General features: G+C 46.3%; 1 long non-coding RNA gene across 1 annotated transcript; it reads right to left on the bottom strand.

Moving 5' to 3' along the window:
* Positions 1–18,904: 18,904 nt before the first annotated feature.
* Positions 18,905–20,090, bottom strand: LOC120230405. Its single transcript, XR_005528002.1, has 2 exons — positions 19,991–20,090; positions 18,905–19,067 (listed from the first exon to the last, which is right to left on the bottom strand). It is a non-coding gene; the product is annotated as an uncharacterized LOC120230405 (long non-coding RNA).
* Positions 20,091–21,584: the final 1,494 nt, after the last annotated feature.

The raw sequence follows: 21,584 nt of genomic DNA, 5'->3' as shown, positions 1-21,584 counted from the left end.
TAAACTATTAAAAACAATTTTTTTAAAAAAAGTAATGTCCTCCATATGATTGAGCAGTATGATTCTTTAGGGCAAGGAGACATAAAAAAAATGAATGGATTACAGGAAAAATATTGAGTAATAATTTAGGCATTATATGCCAAAAATGTTGATAGCCTGGGCCCCTAGGTGACTCAGTCAGTCAAGCACTTAACTTTGGCTCAGGTCATGATCTCACAGTTTGTGAGCTCAAGCCCCGTGTCGGGCTCTGTGCTGACAGCTCAGAGCCTGGAGCCTGCTTCCGATTCTGTGTTTCCCTCTCTCTCTCTCCCCCTTTTCACTTGCGCTCTGTCTCTCTCTGTCTCTCAAAAATGAATAAACATTAAAAAAATGTTTTTATTTTAAAAAAGTTTTGAAATGTTTACTTACTTTTGAGAGAGAGAAAGAGAGAGAGCAGGGAGAGGAACAGAGAGAGAGGGAGACACTGAATCCAAAGCAGGCTCCAGGCTCTAAATTCCAGACATGGGCCTAGAATTCACGAACTGTGAGATCATGATCTGAGCTGAAGTCAGATGCCTAACTGACTAAGCCGCCCAGGTGCCCCTTAAAAATATTTTTAAATGTTAATAGCTTATTGGAATGACTAGAGAATAATTTTTTAAGTGGTGGAATAGAGAATATAGTTGGCCTTTGAATATACATTCATAAAGAGTTAAGTTATTATTTTTAGAATCATAATATAATATAATCAGAGCCCCTAATTGTCCAGGGCAGGGGTATATTCACAACTCTGCTTTTCCCATGGGGCACAGCCCGGTGCTGGATGCCTGGCAATTTACCCTCAGTAAATGCTGCTGAATGGGTGGTGTGGCTGAAGGAGCCCAAATGACCTTGCTGATCTTTCACCAAGTTGCTGTATGACCTTAGGCAAATCACTTCACCTCTCTGTGCCCCCTTGTTTTTTCTTTATAAAACTCATGGGATGGAAAAGTTTGCATCTAACACATATTCTAGTGCTAAACTTCTGGGAGATGTGAGTTATCTGATCCAAAACATATTTATTGGGCACTTCTTCCAGCAATTTTTTGGTGAGGTGGCAGAGCATGGAGATTCAGAGCAGGGAACTCTGGGGCCAGATGACCCGGTTTGAATTCTGTCTCCATCCATTTTTGCTGTGTGGCTTTGAGCGAGGTCCTTAAGTGCCCTGACCTCACGTTTTCATAGGAAGCATGAGGGCAGTGGAGTTCAAACACACCAATTGCCTAAGTGCAGATGCCAGCCTCATTGCAAATAGTAAACGCGAGCCAGTGCTTTCACGTCGATGGGCCAGGCACCCCTTAGGTCAGAATGGGGGCACTGTTTCTTCAAATGCACAAATCATATCTGTTTCATAAAGAAATAAAGGTGAGGGAGGCGGTAGTTAGTGTCTCGTGTCATATTGCATTTACCAAGATTAATTTACAGGGAGCTATTTACACACCGGATGGCCAGACGCCTTACGCACTTCCTGAGATGACCAGCAGGTGGTAAGGTTGGATCGCATTTTAGGCAGCCAGGGCCTGGCGCTCTCTTAGCTGGGAGCTTTGTGAGACAATAATTGTCTCTTTGGTTTTCGATACCCGGATTCAGCAGGAACTGGAATCAGTTAAGGCTACCGTGCTCACTTAATGCTGTGAAATATCAAAGAATAAGTTCTGTCAGAGAACTGATTCTCAAACTGTCGGCCTTGTTGACATCACCTGGGGGACTTGTTAGAAATGTGAATTCTGGGGCGCCTGGGTGGCTCAGTTGGTTAAGCGTCCGATTTGGGCTCAGGTCATGATCTCATGGTTTGTGGGTTCGAGCCCCACGTTGGGTTCTGTGCTGACAGCTCGGAGCCTGGAGCCTGCTTCAGATTCTGTGTCTCCCTCTCTCTCTGACCCTCCCCTGCTCACACTGTCTCTCTCTCTCTCTCTCTCTCTCTCTCTCTCTCAGAAATAAATAAAACAAAACAAAAACAAAGACAAACAAACAAACAAAAAGAAATAAATAAAACATTAAAAAACAAAAAAGAAATGTGAATTCTCCGGACTCACCTCCTCAGGGCAGAATGAGCACCTCTAGGGGTGGGCCCAGGAGATCAGTGTTTTCCTACACCCTGAGCAATGCTGATGCGCTTGGGTTCTAGAATGTCCACACTAGAGCAATACTGTTAACAGCAGCCAGCTCACAGTTTTGACTCCAAATGTAAGTTGGTAAAGAAGGGGCCTTGGGTGAGTCCAGCGACCAGCAATTCTGATGGTCATGCGGGGCTTGTTAGAAATACAGTCTCAGGACCCACCTGGATGTGCCGGACCAGAATCTGCATTGAACCAGGTCCCAGAGATTCTATACAATCTCTTTCTTTCTCTCTTTTCCTCCTCCCTCTTCCCTATTCCCCGCCCCCCCCCCGTTTCTATCCCCCCCTGCTCACTTTCTTGGCAACAATTCTGACTGCAGACCTCAGCAGTGTTGGCTGCTAAGGGGGAAGAGGAGCTCTCCACCCCGCATCCTGAAGGAACTCTCTTGACAATGGTGTTCCTCACCTGAAGCTTAACACCAGCTGATGCCAGCGGCGAGAGAGGGGTACTAATGACCTGAGCAGGTGACCGACAGTGTGGGCCACCATCCACATTTATGCTTCTCTATTCATACTGCCTACCGGAATCTTCCAGAGAGTTTGCTAAACACAGTTTTGTTTCAATAGATCTGGAGGCGGGGAGCTATGCATTTATATTCTAACAAGTTCCCAGATGCTGGAGGCTGCTGGTCCAGGGGCTACACTTTGAGAACCACTGATATGTACTTCAGATTCTAAGTCTTCCTGGTGACTCGGAGTCATAAGAATACACTGCCCATAAGTGAAAACCAATGAAGGAGGAAAAGAGGGAGAAGGTGGAGAGAAGAGTGGAGGGGGACCTCTCTACGGGTTTCTAGATGCTGCTCAACTCCCACCCTCTCTCTGAAGCTTCCAGACATGGATACTTCTGCCCAAAGGGTCCTTCTGTCCTCAGGGAGTGCCGTTCATGGCATACGCGGCAACTCAAGGGGTTGTGAAATAACCACAGACTAGCAGCAACATAGCTGTTACCTTCCCTTGGCCAAAGGGATCCGGAAAGTCATCATAGAATTTAGGAGAGGGTCAGGTAGGGGCAGCTCTCTTGAGAGGAGCAAAGTCCATAGATGGTTTGAGTTCACGCTCAAAGACGATGTCAGGGGGATTGCCACGCTTACCCCATCACTGTATTCTCTCCCTCCAGCCATCTGCTGGGACTCCCCATTGGCTGAAACCAATCAGGGAAAATGGAGCCTTGATGTCCTTGCAGGTGGTCCTTACTGGTCTATATAGGCTATTGAAGAGCAGAAGGTTATCTGGGGGCCAAATGGAAGACATCCAGCTCACTGGTATAGGGATGGATGGATAACCCAGTCTGTCCAGTGAGATATATGGGAAAATCTGCTGGGTGCTTCAGGGAAAGATGTTCTTCCCTGACTGCTCTAGGAAGAAGTCTCTTCCCCTTCCTGCCTTCCCGGGATGCTGTACTTCCTGGACTTCTGTAGCCACCTTGTGCCTCTGAGGAGTACAAAGAGAAAGACTGGAGAAAGAGTTGAGGTCAACAAGGTAGAGAGCAGATGGCGGGGGTACATGAGATAGGCTCTTGCCTGAGTGTCTTTTGTTTTTATCCACAAGGGCTCAATCTCACCGAACTCTCTGTCTGTCCCTGTCTGCCCTACGTTGTAGCATTTACGACACTGAATCTAAGTCACATCTATCTTCTTCTCTTGGTGGTAAATTCCCTCATTGTTGTAGAGAAATCTATGTAAAAACCTTGAGTTATAATGACTTTCTGGTGGCAGATTGTGTTTCTTTTATGGTGGCTCCTATCTGGGATTGAACCACATGGGTCATGATTTAATGGGGTTATATTGTATTGTTTCAATCATCATTATCACCATCATCATTATAGGTTGTGGGAACTCACTCTATAATTGACTTTCTTTGATATTTACTGTGCCATGTGGAGAAAGAACTTGTGCTCAGGCATTTCCTTGACTTTTCTTAGCAAAATTAGGATAATAATGCCCACCCCCAATGAGCTGTAATACAGCCCAGCACAAAAACCCATTGACATCTCCCAATAAATATTTCCCTTTTCCTCTATCCATTTTCCTTCTCACAAAAGGTACAACACATCCCCAAGGCAAACCTTGGGGACTATACAGCTCATGAAACTAAAAGACCCAAAGCTGAGTGAAGCCTGACACAAAGATGCAGAGATGATAAATGTGGTTGTATTTGTACCAACTTTCAAGCTGAGGGAATTGACAGCAAATGAGACTAGCCATACGCTGTGGCATTAACCACTTGGATAAGTGGAAAAGATGGGAGTGAGCAGATTTTTTGAAAATTTTGGGCAGGCGACTCACAAAGAGCCAGGATCAGCACTTGTCAACCGATGAGCTTTCCTTCGACCTTTGGATGGCAGTTGACAGCCTGTGTTCCTTCTGCAGGTGCAGAGCTGAGGAGGCAGCAAGGACTTCCTGATAATGGCTGTCCTCCAGCGGGCGTGTGGCAGATCCCCAGGCAGGGTCACTAGGAGTTTGTGAGCAATCATTTCTTCCCCCAGGTCACTGTAGTCATGGAAGGCATGGGTGATGGAGTGCCCCAGCCTCTCGCCGGTCTCTGTTGATAGTGATAGGAAAACATCCCCATCGTCACCACACGCATGCAGTGGTGGCACTGTGGCACCTATGGGGACACTGTAAACCACGGCATGTGGCTGATACAAACAGGCAAGAATCACCAGGTCCATAAAAGGAGAAACAGCTACCGTGTCTTGAAGGCCAAGTATGTGCAAGCATTGTGCTAGGTGCTCCTTTCACAGATGAGGAAACTGAGTCTTGAAGAGGTGCCACAACTTACCCAAGGGCACATGTACCAGGATACAGGTCTAGAACTGAACTCCAAACTTCCACTATGTGAGGCTAAGGACTGGCCGAGAAGATGCCAATCATATGGCTTAGATCTTCCCCGTCATCCTGCAAAACTAGGACTTTTGAGCAAGATCAGAGCTGTGGCTTTACCTTTTCTGAAACCCGGAAATTGATGGACTCTCTGAACCTTGAGCTCACTTATAAATTTAGACGATATTCTCTTTGCTTGGCAGAGTAACGAGTGAACAACTATAAAGTTCTTTGCCTTTTCCGGAGTACACTGTACGCTTTCCACTAGTGACCAGGCCAGGTTAGTTTGCTACCATACACAGGGGCAGGGCTTTCAGAAATGCAGATGCCGGGTCTGCAAGCTTTCTCACTAAGCCTCAATTACCTCTCTATAAAATGGGGATAACAATGTCTAGGTTGTAAGAATTCAATGATTTAAGTCATTTAGTTCAGGGTTAGTAGGTTCTCAACAGATGGTGACGACAATATCCTAATTGGAGGGGACGGGGAGACAGAAAGCAATGGTCTCTAATCACAGGTGCTGAGTTCTTCAAGGAATGTGGTGTGTCCTCTCTGAGCAGTGGGATGAGGGAGGTTTGGATGGGTACTAAACTCGGTATCAGAGATCCCTGTCTGCCGTCCGCCCACTTGCCTCTGGGCCTCAGTGCTCTCACTGTGGAAAGTACGTTTCCTTAGATGGGTGACCCCTAAGGTGAATGAGTGCAGGGTATTGATTCCCAGCTATGGGCGCTACGGTCTTAATAATGGCAGCATGCTGTGATCCAATTATTTAGGGAAACAAAGTGCTAAGCAAATTAAATAGATTATTTATTTATTTATTTATTTATTTTAATGCTTATTTTTTAAATTTTTTAAATTATTTTTTAATGTTTTTTTTTTTTTCCTGAAAGAGAGAGACAGCGTGAGCAGGGGAGGGTCAGAGAGCGAGGGAGACACAAAATCTGAAACAAGTTCCAGGCTCTGAGCTGTCAGCACAGAGCCTGACGTGGGTCTCAAACCCACGGACCGAGAGATCATGACCTGAGCCGAAGTCGGACGCCCAACCGACTAAGCCACCCAGGCGCCCCAAATAGACTTTTAAATTGCCATTATGGGACTCCTCGGTGCCTTTAATGTGCCCGTGTAGGTGATGGTGTGTGGGAGACAGTATTTCCCAAATTTATTTGAAAGACATTTTGGAGGTATTTTCTTCTAGTGTCTGTGAAGCTCTTCTAGGCCTGAAATGCTATGATTTTAATATTTGGATCATGTACCATGCCTGGCTCTTTAGAGGAGAGCAACAACATTTTTGTGGTTATGACTTAGGTTGTTGATAAGGCAAAAACCTCTTGACCTCTAATCTCTAGAGGCATATGCGATTATTCAGTTAGGCCCTCCCTCTTAAACTGGATAGACATTCCAATTATATCACTTGCTCTTGAGGATTCTAAAGGGTTGAACCCAGCTTTCAAATCAAGGGAAAAGTTGAGGCGTCTGGGTGGCTCAGTCAGTTAAGTGTCAACTCTTGATTTTAGCTCAGGTCGTGATCTCACGGTTCGTGGGTTCAAGACCCACACTGAGCTTTGCATCGACCGTGCAGAGCCTGCTTGGGATTCTCTCTTCTTCTCTCTGCCCCTCCTCTGCTTGCACACTTTCTCCCAAAATAAACAAATAAACTTTTAAAAGGGAAAGTGGTACTGGTATTCTGAGTAACTGTGAAGATGATTATAAGCCATCTCCAACAGTCACATGGATTAAGAAATATCGAGGTGTCGAGGGGTCAGAATAATTTGAGGCCCTTAGAACAGGACAGTGTGACAAAAAGCATCTCTCATTTTAGCTTTTGCTTTAAAGTATTTTTTTAATTTTTATTTATTTTTGAGAGAGAGAGAGAGAGAGAGACAGAGTGCGAGTGGGGGAGGGGCAGAGAGAGAAGAAGACACAGAATCGGAAGCAGCCTCCAGGCTCCAAGCTGTCAGCACAGAGCCCAACATGGGGCTCAAATTCACGAGCAGTAAGATCATGACCTGAGTGGAATTAAGATGCTTAATCATCTAAGCCACCCAGGTGCCCCTAGCTTTTCCTTCTAATAGTGCCTCTATTTATAATTTTTTAATGTTTATTTATTTTTGAGAGAGAGCACACATGAGGGAGGTATAGAGAGAGAGCCAGAGCTTCCAAAGCAGGCCCTGTGCTGATACCAGTGAGCCTGATGTGGGGCTTGTACTCACAAACCGTGAGATCATAACCTGAGCCAAAGCTGGCCGCTCAACGGACTGAGCCACCTAGGTGCCCCTACTTATAATATTCTTAAACTATAGAACTACTAAGCAGAAAAATTATGATTGCTATTAACTACCCAGTGCCTACCATGTGCTCAGTACTGTTCTGCCTACTTGCATGAGAGCAGCAGTCCGGTCCTTATAAGTCAAGTCCAATTACTTTATGCCCTTTGACATGTGAGGAAATGGAGGCAGAATAACCAAGTCAATCTTCCAGAGTCACACAGCTTATTAAGGCGACAGTCCAAATTCTGAGTTCACCAATTCCTAGCCATGTGACCCCCGGCAAGTTGTGTGTCTGCATTAAGTTCTATTGGCTCTTCTACAAATTTGAATAATAGTATCTAATAGCAGGGTGATGGTGAGGCTGACAGGGAAGTGTGCTTACTGAATGTGGAAAATTCCTGACATACAAGCCCACACTCTGTATATGCTAGCTAGTATTTTTAAATCATCGTTATTATTACTGTATCAACATACGCGTTAGAAGACTGTTATTCTGGGAGGTAGGTGCTTTTTACATAAAATGCAAATATAATTATGTGCACACGGGATAAAGGATAAAAATTATGCTATGTTCAGTTGTGAGTTGACAGAGTTTTCCCCAATGTGTTAAAAATTGTTCAGTAAGAGTTTCATGTGGGCTAGGGGCACCTGGGTGGCTCAGTCTGTCGAGTGTCCTACTTCAGCTCTGGACATGATCTCACGGTTCGTTAAGTTCGAGGCCGGCATCAGGCTGACTGCTGTCAGTGCAGAGACTGCTTTGGATTCTCTGTGCCTCCTCTGTCTCTGCCCCAACCCCAGCTGTGCTCGCTTGCTCTCAAAAATAAATAAACATTAAAAAAAATGTTATGTGTGCTAAAGACTTGGAATGAAATCATACTGAAATGTACAACAATGGGAATGCTCTGAGAGCACTGGTGGGGACCGCAAAAGGCAGCAACCACTTTAGAAAGCAGTGTGGCAAGATCTAATAAAGATGGGGGTGCTCTTCCCTGTGACCCAGAAATCCCATGCTACCCTGGAGTAGCCCTCCCACACGTGCACAAGGAGACAGAGACGGGGATGTCGGCAGCAGGGAGATGGGAAACAGTAAAGCATGGAAACAAACAGAAGGTCCATCCACAAGGTGATGGGTAAAGAAATTGAGATAAAGCCTTTACACGGAATATTATACTGAAGTTAAAATCAGTGAATTGGATGGGGCGCCTGGGCGGCTCAGTCGGTTAAGCTTCCGACTTCGGCTCAGGTCATGATCTCACTGTTGGTTCATTGGTTCGAGCCCCGTGTCGGGCTCTGTGCTCACAGCTCAGAGCCTGGAGCCTGCTTCGGATTCTATGTCTCCCTCTCTCTCCCCATCCACCACTCATGCTCTGTCTCTCTCTGTCTCAAAAATAAATAAAACATTTTTTTAAAAATCAATGAATTGGAACTCTAAGTATTCGCAAGGTAAGATCTCAAAAACGTAATGTAGGATAAAAAGCAAATTGCAGAAAGAAACATGCCTACTAAAACCTGCAAACAATGCGATATATTTATTATGAATATGTTCCTATATAGCAATCGTGTAAACCATGCTTGGAAATAATGAATGCCAAATTCAGGACTTCCGGGTAGCAATTTTTTCTGGCAAAGAAGAGAAAGACTAGATTTGCTGAGAAGGAATCAGGGTGATTCATCTGGACCTCTCTCTCTTTGTTTTATAGTTTCAGTATCTTTAGCACCGTCTGCTTTGATTGTGTATTTTTCAGAACGTTATTTTCTCACTGCTACGAACGTTCTGTAAAAAGGCTTTGGGTTTATGGGGTTCAGACCAAGCGTGAGGACTCGTTTTCTGCTGTGTTCTGATGCAAAGTCATAAGTGCAAGCCAAGGTCGGAGCTGAGTTAATGATTTAGTACAGCCACCACTTCGTGTGTGTGAGCTCTGGTGAGCTGTTCTGACAGATGCCACCTCTACTCATTGAGGCTGGAGGGGGGAGAACAAAACGCTGTCCCCCCAGCATGCCTCCCGGTCACCTGTCAGCATCTCTGCTGCGTGTCACAACCAGTCAGCCGCGTGGGTCAGACCAGCTGAGGGAGTCGGCTGTTTGTGTTCTTACTGACCTACTGAGGGAGGGTTCAGAGAGGCCAAAGAGGTCTGATTTTCTGGTCAAAGTGTGACTTTGCCCGGGGAAGGTGAGGTGGACAGTGGGGGCAGGTGAGGCATCGAGTTCACAGATGAGATCAGTGTCAACGGGGACAAATCCATCCTGGTGACTCCGTGCCTGTGTGTGTGCGTGTGAATAAGTGAAGCATTACGTTAAAATAAACGTATTAAGTCTAACGTAAATAACTGGCTATATAATAGCTTATAAATTCCCGACTCAACCCACCGTGAAATGTGCAATGTCTAACCATCAACTGACAAACGGTGAAATGACTCATCAAGAAAGACAAGGAGGGCTTTTGTATCCTTTGGAGAGCTGATGTTCCAAGGAAGGTGGAAATACAAACGAATTCTCTGTGGGTTGGTTTGCGGTAGGTTGGATTAAGAAAGAAAAAAAATTTTTAGGGAGGTAAGAACACTGAAAATTGAGACCTACCCCCTTAACAAGTTTTGAAGTGCACAATGCAATATTGTGATCTGTAGGCACGACGTTGTGTGCCGTCTTACATACAGATCACTGGTTCTTTATCCATTCATCCCTTTGGCACTTTTCAAAAATGTGTCAGCTTTTAAGTTTGAAAATCTCAAGCAACAGAAACATTGGAAGAATCAGCACCATAAATGTGTTTTTTTACCTTTCACCCGGATTCTTCAAATTGTTAGCATTTTGACACATTTGCTTCTTCTCTTTATGATATCTACTGTATATTGTGTAATATGTACAATATTTAATAATCTAGTATATACATATGCTATTTTTCTGCTAAATCATTTGAGAGCAAATGGTTGCAGACATCATGCCTTTTACTCCTAAAAACCTTGGCAAGTATCACCCAAGAGCAAGGGCATTCTCTACAGAGGCATACGCAGTTATTGAATTCTGAAACTTCGATGTTGATAAAGTGCCCTTATCAGTCTAGTCCACATTCACATCTCTCAGTGTGTCCCACTCCTAAATGCCATTTATTTATTTATATATTATTACTTTTTAATGTTTATTTACTTTTGAGAGAGAGAGAGAGACAGAGCATGAGCGGGGGAGGGGCAGAGAGAGAGGGAGACAGAGTCTGAAGCAGCTCCTGGTGCTGAGCTGTCAGCACAGAGCCCGACGCGGGGCTCGACCTCAAGTACCATGAGATCCTGCCCTGAGCCAAAGGCAACACTTAATCGACTGAGCCCCCCAGGCGGCCAACCCCCCTCTCCCCTCCCCCACCACATGCTATTAAAAAGCAATTAATTTTCTGATCCAGGATCCATATTGTCCCATCATGTCCCTTCTGTTGCCTTTACACCCACTACTTCTTGGCCCTTCTTGGCGTCCTGACCCCTTCTGTCTGGGACAGAGCAGGCCAGCTGTCCTGTAGAGCCACTGTTAATTCGGGTCTGTTTCTGATGGTTTCTTCTTGATTAGATTTAGGTGAAGCATTTTGCCAGTAACATTCCATGAGGGGTGCTGTGTGCACATCAAGGCACCGGATCAGGGAGCACATGATATCAGCTTGTCCCCTGATTGACGATATGAGTTGTGATCGCTAGGTCAGGCAGGGCTTTGACATTTTTAAGACGCAATTCACTGGAAAAAGTTTATTGCTATGCTCACTCCCCTGAACACGCACAGCTGTCCTCAGGAGGACCTTTCTTTAATCCTGCGGAAGAGAGCTGAGTGTCTGCCAGCCTCTACCTCGAACTTAGAAGGCCATTTCCTGCCCCCTCCCCAGGTCCCCTGCTTCTAGTGTTACAGGGACAGGCAGCAAACAAATGCTGTGAATAGTAAGTTAGTTTAAATTGTGCTATGTGCCGTGAAGGAAATAACACTAGGAAATGGGACAGAGAGTGAGGCAGGGACAAAGTCACCGCAGATAAGAGTCCCTACCTTCCTGGAGTGCCCTTGGCAGTGGGGAAGTGCAGGGATAAGCAAATGAACAAATTCATAGTGAGTCAGGTAACGATGAATGTCACTAGGAGATACGAAGCTGGTAGGTGGAGAGTGTCCTGGAGGGGTCTATATGGGGGACAGAGCGGACCTTGTTCAGGCAGTGACATTTAAGGGAGACTGAAAAGAAGCAAGGCCAGTGCCTGGAAGCCCGGGAGGGGTGGTCCAGGGCGAGGGGACCTGCGCATGCGCAGACTGGGCAGTGGGGGCCCTGCTGGGTGAGATGGAGGGAAGTGGGGAGACCGCATGGGTCCGGTTCAGGCCGCAGTGGGGGGTGTGGGTGGCAACCCCGGGAAATGGGAACAGAGGGGTGGCCGGGGTCAGACTGGGGAGGGTTTCTCGGCCGTGGCACGGATTCAGATTTTGTCTTCAGGGCAATGGGAAGCCATTGGGGAGGCTGAGAGCAAGGAGCAGCGTGATCCATGTTTTAAGTTTCCCTTTGGCTGTTTTGTAGCAAACCTGATGAAGCGGGAAGGGGCTGTGCCCAAGGGAAGCAGGGAGACCCGCTCCCGGATGAACGAAGCGCACTCCTGGAGAACTGAGCTCATTTTGTTCACCTGTGTCCCCTGTGCCTAATGAGGGATGCTAGTGTTGGATGGATGGATGGATGGATGGATGGATGGATGGATGGATGGATGGTTGGATGGTTGGATGGATGGATGGATGGATGGATGGATGGATGGATGAGTGGGTGGAAGAAACAGTACATTTGCAATATAGAAACTCATCAGATGGATGGCAGATTTGCACTATGTTGGTTTAGCTAATGTAGGACATTTCCCCAAATTTGCTTTCCTATACATTTCCAGAAGGGAGTTGCCCCCAAGATGAATCTGCCTGGGACTCAGAAGAGGGACATGAAGGAGCAGCCGTTTCTCAAGCTCTGTGGGACTCTTCTGCGACCCTCCAATGCTGCCGTTCATCTGTTGGCTCAAGCTGTGGAGTGGGGGGGCCTCTCCACCAGCCCCACCAGTCAGCTCCTTCTGGCCTTTGTGTCCTGGGCCAGGCAGGCGTGTAAGGCCAAGGTCAGAAGAGTTCAACTGCTCCTGTGGCTCACGCATATCATGGAGGTCAGAGGCAAAGACAAGAGACAAAGTGCTCGTGTACTTTGGATGTTCTAGATTGTCTTTGGTCTCCCCAATTCCTGCCTATCTTCCCAACCATCAGGTCTGCTGACATCAGGCCTAGGGCCAGAACCAGAAGCAAGGGCCCCTGAGAATCCTTACTCAGCTCCCACAGTTGCTTAAGGTCTAATCATATAATAAATCCCTTTTCTGCCCCACTCTTCATGGCTCTGCCTCCCTGAACAAACCCTAAAATGATACAGACTGCTTTTGAGTATTTACCAACCTTGGAGCTTCTGGAACATTCATGAGGTTTAGAGAAACATTATTAATTTTTTAAGGCAAACTTATAAATTTAACGGATCGATCTCTTATTTATTCTGGAAACAACAATGCTTATCCGAATATACAGAAAAAGCTTTCAGATGGATGGACATGGTGCTTTCTGGGCCTTCCAGATACTTGGTAAGAGAGCTGTTTTTTTAGTTGTATGTTTGCTAAGACGAATAGAAGAATGTGTCTCTGATTCAGTTTTGCAATATGTGAACCAAGTGACTCCTCGATGAGTCGTGGGAGGTGATCAAGTTCAGCTGGCAATCATTGGCAGGCCCCTGGCTTCTCTGTTTGGAAACTGTGACCTTTAAGTGAGTTCTTGAGATTAAAGTTTAGTCCCAATTTCAGGCCAGAACAACAGGATCCTAATTTGGGGGGTTCATGGGGAAAAGGGATGTAGAAAAGGGAGAGAAGTGTCCACGTGAGATCTGGGCTATTGGGATGGGGGAGGAGGCCACTGGACATTGTGACAGTTAAGGGCGTAGCCCCTATGGTCAGCCAGAAGCTGATTTGAATTTCTATGACCCTGTATAATTGCTGTTGACCAAAAACAATTTACGGTGTGTTTTGGGAGCTCTGTGTCCTGTTTTATAAGGTGGGGTGCTAATCTCTTTCTAGAAGTGTTTGCAAAGATCAGATGGGACCATGTATGGAGTATGCTGTGTGGTGCCTGGTGCCCAGGGCAGCCGCTATGAGCATGTCTGACTTAGGAGACTTGGGACAAGTCAGTGAACTTTCTTGTGCCATGGTTTCCTCATCTGTTAAATGGGGCTATTAACAGTGTCCCCTTGATAAAGTTTTTGGGAACATTAAATGAGTAAAAAGCAGTGTGGTTAGGAAGGCAAACATTAGATTCAAATTCTGGTTCCAACGTTCAATTACTATGTGACCCTGGGAAAATTGCTGAACGTCTCTGAATGTGTTTCTGGTTCTCATAAACCAAGCATGGGAATAAAAGTACCCACTGCAGTGAACTCTTCTAAAGGTTAAAACATGTGTAAAACAGTTAGCAGCCCAGCATCTACTAGGTGCTCAGTAAATATAAGTTGTTATTACTGCTGCCCTTATCGGGATGATTAGCCACGTTCAAAGGTCTGAGCTAAGTGCACTTCATACTGAATTGTCTTTGGCTCTTGTAATTGTTCCCATTTGAGAAGCCATTGGAAGGTCAAGGCTATGTGCCTGTTCATCATTCCCACTGGGGAGCTGAGCCCCTAACCACTGTACTATATATACTGCCTCGAGTTATGTTTTTAAGAGCGTAGCTGGAGCAGTAAGTGAGCTGAGCCACCCACGGCCCTGGGACCACTGTTTCTCTTATGGGGGCGGGGTTCTGATCAATCCGGCAGTTTGAGTGCCTGCTCTGTGAGGATTCGGGTGTTACTCCTACAGTACATTTGAAAACCATAAAAGGCAGGGAGGTCTCCGTGTGCTGGGTGGGAGAATATTTCTGGGAGGCTGGCTGACCTTTTAGGCATGCTCAGCTCCTATTACTCGGCACTGATGGGGAGAATACTGAGGACCCTCTCAGGGGGAAACCGCAAACCCTAACCCTTTTGTGCTCATTAGGCAAGAACTTAGTGAATAACTGCTTTTTCTTTCTTTTTTTTAAATTTTTTTTAATGTTTTTTATTTATTTCTAGGAGAGAGAGAGAGCGTGAGCAGGGAAGGGTCAGAGAGAGAGGGAGTCACAGACTCTGAAACAGGCTCCAGGCTCTGAGCTGGCAGTCAGCACAGAGCCCGACGTGGGGCTCGAACCCACGAACCGCGAGATCATGACCCAAGCGAAAGTCGGATGCTTAACCGACTAAGCCACCCAGGCGCCCCATAACTTCTTTGTCATATGGGAAATAACGCCATACAAGATGGGGGACCTTCTTCGTAGAGGTCCCAGCTACGGTAGGCAGCAGTAAGAATGCTGGGTGCTGATGCGTGGGGGGATGAGGCACAATCTAATGAGGGGAGTCATTCTTCTCTTTGGCCTCCTGGTAAGGGAAAGACAAGCAGATGTTGGCGGCAAGGAGCTGTGTTGATTGCAGGGGTCAGTTATTTCAGGGCGTGAAATGGGTTAGATGGATGGACCCCCGCCGGGAGCTATGTGGTGATGTCGGCAGACACGTTCATTTGTCGCAGTCAGGGATGTGACGAGGCTTCGAGGCCTCTAGTGTTGAAAAGGTAGAGGCTAGGGGGTCTCCAGAGAGGCTGTAATAGTATCCTGATCCAAGATGTCAATAGTGTCAAGGCTGAGAAGTCTCAAGTTGGCTAAGTGTCGGACAATTGCCACCAAATGCTAACAGCAGAGAGAGAGAGAGAGAGAGAGAGAGAGAGAGAGAGAGAAGCTCTCTCTTTCTTATCTCTTATAGGGCCAGTAATCCCATCACAGGGGCCTCACCCTCATGACCTCATCTAAAACCTGATCACCCCCGAGGGAGGCCTCATACCCTCAAAGTGGAGGGCTAGGCTTCAACTTAGGAATTTAGCTGGGGCGACGGGGCAGACACCAACATTCAGTCCACGGTGTAAGAGGTAAGAGTAAGCACTTATGTAGCATGTACTGTTCTAAGTGCTTTACATACATAGGAGCTCATTAATTCCTCGAACAAGTCTAAAGCAAGGCAATGATTTTTTCCCCACTCCACAGATGAGGACGGCAAGTAAACTGAGGTCACATGGTTTGTAGCTTACAGGGTCTGCAACTGATCTGGCTTCAGACCCAGACGGTTTGGCTCCAGACTCTGTGTTCTTTTTCTTTTTCTAAAAATTTTTAAATGTTTTATTTTATTTTTGAGAGAGAGACAGAGTGCTAGCAGGGGAGGGGCAGAGAGAGAGGGAGACACAGAAGCAGAAACAGGCTCCAGGCTCTGAGCTGTCAGCGCAGAGCCCGACGTGGGGCTCGAACCCACAGTGAGATCGTGACCTGAACTGAAGTCGATGCTTAACCATCTGAGCCCCCCAGGCGCCCCCCAGACTCTGTGTTCTTAATCTTCATGTGAAAAGTAGTCAACGTATAGCATCCACAGAAATTCGGAAAAACGGTTGCGGCTCTGCTGAACCAGGAGTCGCAAGCTGACTTGCTTTCCACCATCATATGCTTCTTGCCAGCAGCAGACACATTTGCTCTCATGGCCACTTCTTCCAATTAAAAAATATCCAATTAAAAATATCATTATATTTAATGACTACATTGGCATGAAGACAAATACAATTCAGGTTGGATTCATTGTCATATATTTATTAGTATCATATTTACTTCTCTTCTAATTTTAAAATAAATTAAAATTAAGACAGTTTTGTGGACCCAAAGTATCGTGGTCCCCAGGGACTGTGCCTGTTGGAGAAGTCCCCTCTGGCGGCAGAGGAGCCTGGCGGTCTCACAAGGGATTGGAGCAACTGCCGATAGAAGGGACGCGGTGGGAGTTAGAGCCGCCAGGAGAAGCCACTAGCCTTCTGGGGGGACACCTGTTGCTCCATTTCTTTCTTTTTTGTTTTAAATTTATTTTTTGAGAGAGGGATAGAGCATGAGCAGGGGAGGGGCAGAGACAGAGGGAAAGAGAGAGAGAGAGGATCCCAAGCAGGCTCTAGCACTGTCAGAGCAGAGCCCGACATGGGGCTCGAACTCATGAACCACGAGATCATCACCTGACCGGAAATCAAGAGTTGGATGCTTAACCGACTGAGCCACCCAGGCGCCCTCCAACTCCAATTTTTTTTTTAAGTCAATTCATCATTTCTACAAACACTACTCTAAAACAGAACAAAACAGGGGGAAAAAATCCAAGAGGAAAGAAAGAAGGAAGAGGAAGAAAAAAACAAAAAAGTATCATAATTTGGTTAAGTGGATTCTTGGGTCAGAGACCTTGGCTGGCCCACTCACGAGGCATATACCTTGAAGAGTGGACTTGATTTCTCTGTGCCCCACTTTATCATCTGTAAAATGGGAGCAATGCAAGTGTACACTTCTGCCTCAGTGGTGCAGGTGTTTGATCCGAACTAGATTTGCATTCCATTCTTTTTTTATGTTTATTTTATTTTTGAGAGAGAGACAGAGTGTGAGCAGGGGAGGGGAAGAGAGAGAAAGGGAGACACAGAATCCGAAGCAGGCTCCAGGTTCTGAGTTACCAGCACAGAGCCCGACATGGGGCTCAAACCTACGAACTGTAAGATCATGACCTGAGTCGAAGTTGGATGCTCAACCGACGGATCCACCCAGGCGCCCCTGCATCCTATTCTTAAATGACAAAGGCATTTCAGACCCAAACAGGAACTTGTAGGTCAAATTCCTTTGTTTTCTGGAGCTGGAAAATTGGGGTTGGAAGTTGGTCTGACTTCGGCTCAGGTCATGATCTCACGGCTCCTGAGTTCAAGCCCCACGTCAGGCTCTGTGCTGACAGTTCAGAGTCTGGAACCTGCTTTGGATTTTGTGTCTCCGTCTCTTTCTGCCCCTCCCCCATTCATGCTCTGTCTCTTTTTCTCTCTCAAAAATAAATAAACATTAAAAAAAATTTTAAGAGTGGCCAGAGATCTGGATTTCATGTGAAATGTCTTTTTTTTGTTTGTTTGTAAACAACAGAATACAATTTTTTAAAATACAAAATGGCATACATAAAACACATCTGCCAAGTAGGCAGGGCTCAGTGTGTGTGTGTGTATGTGTGTGTGTGTGCGTGCACATGTATGTGACTACTTTATAATCAGCTCTATATAGAAAGTAAATGTCCAATTGGCATCTGCTTGGCTTATAAAGGTGCCCTGTCGCATGTGTACAGAATCCGTGTGCTTTTAGGGACGAGGTTGGAAGATTAATTTGGGGACTTAGCTCGTGTCAGCCAAAAAGGGAGTTTTCAGTGAAATGAGTCTGACATCATTGCTGAAACTGTCAGTCTGGGAGCCTGAAGATGCCCCCAGGAATAAAAGGAAGAGCTAAGTGAGGGGTCAAGCAGGATCCAGAGAAGAGGCTAATTTTTTTTTTTTAGGGGAAAGAAAGAGGATGAAATAAGAGAACAAGGAGATCAGACGTGCAAATCAGAGCTCTCTAGAACAATTTCTAAACCCAGAAACCACTAGGAAAATATTATTGAGTCTCTTCCTACCTTCTTTTTTTAAAAAAATTTTTAACATTTATTTATTTTTGAGAGACAGACCATGAGCAGGGAAGTTGCAGAGAGAGAGGGAGACACGGAATTGGAAGCAGGCTCCAGGCTTGGAGCTGTCAGCACAGAGCCCGACGCGGGGCCTGAACCCACGAGCTGTGAGATCATGACCTGAGCCGAGGTCAGACACTCAACCGACTGAGCCACCCAGGTGCCCCTCTTCCTACCTTCTTCAATGAGATTTTTCACGAGTGGAGGGAGGACTTCTCTTGTAGAATTTTACAGCTGAACAGAACTAAATACTTTAAAAAAGTTCTATTTCCAGTTTGGAGGTAAATAAAATGGAGACTGGGGTGGATAATGGACTTGCCTGTGGCCCATAGCACATTGTAAAACCCCAGTGCATACAGGGAAAGACAAGAGATTTCAATGAGTCCTAGAGACCCAGAAGCAGGCATTGGGGAAGGGAGGAGACTTGGGCTCACTAGGGAGGGCCTGGCCTCCCCGCAGAGGTCTGTGTTACTCCCCGCGCCCCAGCAGGGGGCAGGTCCACAGCAGCCGGTTCTCACTTTTGAAAAGAAGTGCAAATCCCAATTTTGAGGAGGAAATCTGGCTTTTAAAAGCTATCAAGGAGTTCAAAACTTAAAACGCACCACTGAGGCCCAACACAGCATTTCTGATGTCCACATCTGGCTCAAAACCGCCGGTTTGTGACATAGGCTAGAGAACCTTCCAGAACCCCACTTATTTCCTCAAAGCATACTACCCACTGCACTTCCTGTCAAGTGTTGTTTTTGTTTTTTCTCCTCCCAAGGAAGCATTGTTAACTTAAGTCAGGAACGCTGGTTTTGATCATTTCCTTAACTCTTCATTCTGAGGAGACTTCACATGCAGACATCGCTTCACTCTTGTTTCCTTCCTTCCACTCGCTGGGTTGTGCTTGTTCAGCTAGAAATTCCGAACCCACAAGGAGCCTTTTGAATTCTCACCTTAGCTCTATTTTTTATTAAAGAATCTCCTTTTTATAGTAAACCAGGGAGAGGATGTTCAGAGTCCGGGTTCATAAGGTGCAGGGTTTTTTGATGAGCAGAGGCCAAAAATAGAACCACAGAAATAACACCTTGGTAAATCTTTAATGCTCAAGTGCTATTCTTCCCCTGAACTAACGCAGCCACTGGAACATCTTCCATCTCTGCGCTCAGAACGAGACACCGGCCGGAAGGGTAATTCCATTTGCCATGAACCCTCGATTCTCTTTCTTGATTCCACTCGAGCATCTGCAAGGCAACAATAAGAAAAACACCAGTGTAAACACCTGGCTTAATTATAAGCTTTTGTCCTGAATTTCCATGCGAACCCAGAAAATGAGTCATAGGCACGTCGTAAACCCATGAACTCTGGTTTCCGGTCATTCCCTTCATTCAAGACAAGGCAGTTTCCTCAGGTGATAATTTTTCCCATTTAGTGAGCAAATGTGTTTACTTGCTTCTCTATCAAGTCATTAAACAGATATCCTCTTTCAAAGAAATGCTGGAATGCTGCTTCCAACACTTCAGAATAGAAAAATGCAATAAAATAATTGAGGATAGAAATCTGAGTTTTTGCCTATTAAAATATGGGTTACAAATTACACGCATACATGCACACACCCACACACATACATTTTCTTTTTTTTTAATTTATTTTTCAATGTTTCACTTATTTCCGAGAGAGAGAGAGAGAGAGAGAGAGAGAGAGACAGTGTGAGCAGGAGAGGGGCAGAGAGAGAGGGAGATACAGAATCTGAAACAGGCTCCAAGCTCTGAGCTGGCTGTCAGCACAGAGCCCGACATGGGGCTCGAACCCATGAACCGTGAGATCATGACCTGAGCCGAAGTCAGAGGCTTAACTGACTGAGCCACCCAGGAGCCCCACACGCATACATTTTCTTTTTTTTTTTTTTTTAATGTTTTATTTATTTCTAGGAGAGAGAGAGACAGCGTGAGCAGGGGAGGGTCAGAGAGAGAGGGAGTCACAGACTGAAACAGGCTCCAGGCTCTGAGCTGGCAGTCAGCACAGAGCCCGACGCGGGGCTCGAACCCACGAACCGTGAGATCATGACCTAAGCGAAAGTCGGACGCTTAACCGACTAAGCCACCCAGGCGCCCCTACATGCATACATTTTCAAGACAGAAGACAGTGAGCAAATATTTAGCATGACCTGTCATATCAGCTCATTTCGTGGCTCCGAGCTTCACGCTCTGTGTGGTTCTTGTCTTCTTATTCCCCTTCTGTTTGCTTCTGCCCCTCATCTGTGAGGTAGTAACAGCACTGCCCATCAGAGAGGTGTGAAGATAAAATAATATAAAACATGGAGCACTCATAGCACAAGATCCGGCACAAAGCCAAAAAAAACCTTCATAAACGGTAGGTGCTGCTAACGCCCCCACCACGGGGTTCTTACAGGTAACTTTCCCGCGACTATTAAATGCTGCAGACAGAACTAGGTCCAGAGCACACGCGCCTGTCAGGGCCCTCGAGCAGAACAAACGTGACAGAGTTCACAACCTGAGCTCGCTTAGCGCATCACGTCAGGGGAGAAAACCAGAGAACACTGAGCAATGTGTATCTCACCAGATGTGAGTGTTCGTGCCTAGAATCACCCATGCCGCTCAGCATAGGTCTCCCTACGACGCATCTATTCTCTGTAAGTGACGTGCTGGGGAGACACATCCTCCGTGTGGGGACACTGAAAACCCATGCATCAGATGTGTTTTGCGGGCACCTGTTACTCATGAGGTTTTACATAAGCCATGCCTGTAACACATAGAGTTTGCCAAATACTGTGGTATTTTAATCAAAACATCGCCCAGATGCTCCAGCATTTCTTCGTTGGATCTACTTGGTCTTGTTTCCCCGCTCAGACGGGGTGCAGCTGAAGCGGGAATGAATGAGTCACTCTGCCTCGTTTCATGTCAGGGAGGCAGTACAGGCGGGGGTGGGGGGGTAGCAACCAGAGGCTAGACCCAGAGGGCCTGGGTCTGAGTTCTGGTTGTGCCCACTCTTACTGGTCTGGTAGTTTGGGGTTTGTAAGCTGGGGCTGATGAAAGAGCTGCCACCTCCTAACTTGGTTCGGAGGATTAAACGAATACTTAGAGCAACGCCGGGCCTCAAGTACAAACTCAGGAGCCGCATCAGGTCCGTCAGTTTGGCGAGCTAACTAAGATCCTGCCCTTTGAGCTCCCAGCTACCTACCCCATCCCGGAAGTGCCCGTGCACCCCGCCCACGGACCCCATCCCGGAAGTATCCGTGCACCCTGCCCTAAGGACCACTCCCGGAAATGCCCATGCACACCGCCCCCCAAATTTTGATGGTTCTTCAAGGGTTCACAGATCTCTACACCCACCTCCTAACCTCCAGGTTAAGAACCTCTGTCTAGAAAACACCCGAGAGAGGCCTGGAAAAGCGTGTTTACATTTGCAGCCCACTTGAGTCTTTGTCAGGATAGCTCACTCTTTCCTGAATCATGGCACACAAACAGGCAAACAGGTATTGTTAGAGGGACCCTTGTTACTGGCCCTTGGAAGTTTTAGTTTTGTTTTTAGGAAAGAAAGAATAGGGTCTTTCAAGCCGCTGATTTCATCATCTGCCTCCTTCGTGGGAAGAAAAGGGGTAACCAAAGAGCAGTTAGGCCTTCAGGGGCCTGCTCCGGGGAGCCGTCTGTCGGTTAGGAAGACAGCATTTCCTCTCCTGAGTTTCCTCTGCAATTTTTGTAGGAGCTCCTCAGAGGGACTTTCTGAGTCATTTCTGTGTC

This window comes from Hyaena hyaena, unplaced genomic scaffold (genome assembly GCF_003009895.1).
Source record: "Hyaena hyaena isolate Hyena2069 unplaced genomic scaffold, ASM300989v1 scaffold_42, whole genome shotgun sequence".
Taxonomy (NCBI): Eukaryota; Metazoa; Chordata; class Mammalia; order Carnivora; family Hyaenidae; genus Hyaena; species Hyaena hyaena.
This window is presented reverse-complemented; position numbering and strand designations above follow the sequence as displayed.